The 2,824-nt window shown below is 32.5% G+C and overlaps 1 long non-coding RNA gene across 1 annotated transcript; it reads right to left on the reverse strand.

Annotated features, from left to right (window-relative positions):
- Positions 1-1,620: 1,620 nt before the first annotated feature.
- On the reverse strand, positions 1,621-1,902 carry LOC111084713. Its single transcript, XR_002609687.1, has 2 exons — positions 1,802-1,902; positions 1,621-1,688 (listed from the first exon to the last, which is right to left on the reverse strand). It is a non-coding gene; the product is annotated as an uncharacterized LOC111084713 (long non-coding RNA).
- Between the last annotated feature and the right edge of the window lie 922 nt (positions 1,903-2,824).

Here is a 2,824-nt window from a genome sequence, read left to right on the forward strand (position 1 = left end):
AATTGTTTTAAAACTGGTATGAATTAACCTTAATTTTAATATCAAATGGTACCATCTGGTGTTGAATTAAATGCAAAGTGTTGTCTGTTTTTACACAGATGAAAGGCCTAACGCTTAGCAATTCAGATGTAATCAAAGAGGTACACAACAGTTTTTCAAGGTAACTATCAGAGTACATTGTTTTCCCTGTAAATGTTTGATCTCTTCATAGTATGGTTGTGCATGGAGTATTTCATAAAAAATAAATTACATGTATGTGTGTGTGTGGTTTTCTGAACTAAAAAATGTGTATTATTATTATTTTTAGTGAAGTTTTGACTTCCAGTATAAGAATAACAAAAAGTCTGGTTTCTCGTTGCATGTGTATGTGTGAATAATCCTGAAGTCGTAACTTAAAATAATGTTTGTTTTTTTTCAGTTTTAATTAATCTTGTGATCACTTGCTAGATGACTGCTGTGGTTTAACTACTTGGTAAAAGTAAGATGTTAATTAAACATGATAACTATTGATATTGTATTATTGTGAATGTACACTTTTTTATCAGGAATGTGATACATCTGCTCCTTATTTCAGACAACAGATGTTTGAATTTGATTCAAAGCATGCCAACAAAGATGATGATGTGTTTCACTTCATTGGTTACGTACCCATTGATGGAAGGCTATATGAACTTGATGGGTTAAAAGATGGTCCCATTGATTTAGGTATGGTTTAATTGTTTATGAATATTTTAATGTAGCAGCCAAATGTTCTGAACTAAGCTGTATAAACTTTTAATAAACAGTGTTTTAAACACTCTGTGCTGTTACCTTAGTACCTCAAACACTTTGTGTTACCATAGTGCCTCAAACACTTTGTGCTGTTACCATAGTGCCTCAAACACTTTGTGCTGTTACCATAGTGCCTCAAACACTTTGTGCTGTTACCTTAGTACCTCAAACAGTTTGTGCTGTTAATCAACTGATACTGATGTAACAATATTACAAGAATCAACAGAGACTGATGTAACAATATTACAAGAATTAACAGTTACTGATATAATAATATTACAAGAATCAACAGATACTGATGTAACAATATTACAAGAATCAACAGACACTGATGTAACAATATTACAAGAATCAACAGACACTGATGTAACGATATGTTTGAGGTACTAAGGTAACAGCACAAAGTATTTCAAGCACTAGGTTAACAGCACAAAGTGTTTGAGGTACTAAAGTAACAGAACAAAGTGTTTGAGGTACTAAGGTAACAGAACAAAGTGTTTGAGGTACTAAGGTAACAGCACAAAGTGTTTGAGGTACTAAGGTGTAGGACTGGTGTTAGTAAGGTTACAGTGTAGCTTGGTTATGTAGGACTGGTGTTAGTAAGGTTACAGTGTAGTTTGGTTATGTAGGACTGGTGCTAGTAAAGTTACAGTATAGCTTGGTTATGTAGGACTGGTGTTAGTAAATTTAGACACAAGGTACAAATCAGAAGTACATGTGTAGAAACACACAGATATAACAAACACATTTTTTTTCAAGTTGAATAACTATCCACACTATTCCCACACTGTCCAGAAACAATTTTCCAAACACTTACTTCTAGTTGACTAGTTAGATCTTCTAGTTTTCTTTGATAGATCATTTTTCTGTCTGAGATAATAGCCATAAGGTTGAAATGGATCTCTCCCTCATTATATCTAAAGTAAAACAAGGTTCTATGTGTTAGAAAAGTTATGAAGATATACCATTCTGTTTTTATAAAAGATTGTAAACTAAAAACAACCAGTAAAGAAATTACATTTTCACTTACTTTTGAATTCGTTTCTCAATAACTGGACGAACTACATCCAACCAGTCAGTTGAACTTGGAATTGGACCTGAATAATATAACCAAAGTTTACTTTAAGTGAAAATCACAACATAGTGTGTGATGTAACAATATTACAATACAGTGTAGCTTGGTTATGTAGGACTGGTGTTAGTAAAGTTACAGTGTAGCTTGGTTATGTAGGACTGGTGTTAGTAAAGTTATAGCCAAGCTACACTGTAACTTTACTAACACCAGTCCTACATAGCCAAGCTACACTGTAACTTTACTAACACCAGTCCTACATAACCATGCTACACTGTAACCTTACTAACACCAGTCCTACATAACCAAGCTACACTGTAACTTTACTAACACCAGTTTTGTATAACAAAGTATATATATTAAGTATCCTGATTGACACTGTGTATGTGGAATCACTTATTGTTGTATTTTCTAATTGTCACCAGCACGTTTCTTGTATCCATCTAAATCTAGCCTAACACATTATTCTCTGTTAGATATTCACTGTTCCGATACCTTGTGACACTCTTGTCTGATGCTTTAATATTCCATTTATAATTTGCCAGAATAATATATAGAATGTTGTAAAATTATTGTTAGTGTGAGATTTTTTTTCTTTCCAAACAATAGTCTGGTGGAATGGAAACAGATGAACTGCAGCAGGAAATTGGTAAAATACATGACTTGATAGCTGAAGAAGAATCTAAAATGAAGAAATACAAGGTGAAAACGATTTGTTCAGTTCTTGTTGATATACACCACTATTATCAGGCTTTTCTCTAGCCCTGCTATGTGTTCTTTCTTTTTTTTATTATGTTCTTTAAGTTTTAAGAAAGTTTGATTTATTGACTGTTCTTTCTTTGACATATAAGAATTTTAGTTGTAATGTTAATTTTTATTATGACGTGTTCAGATGTTTGTATTAAGTCATTCTGTAGCTGTGATGTAAATGTTACCACAAAGTGTTCAGATGTTTATATTAAGTCATTCTGTAGGTGTGAT

The sequence above is a fragment of the Limulus polyphemus genome, unplaced genomic scaffold (assembly GCF_000517525.1).
Source record: "Limulus polyphemus unplaced genomic scaffold, Limulus_polyphemus-2.1.2 Scaffold97976, whole genome shotgun sequence".
NCBI lineage: Eukaryota > Metazoa > Arthropoda > Merostomata > Xiphosura > Limulidae > Limulus > Limulus polyphemus.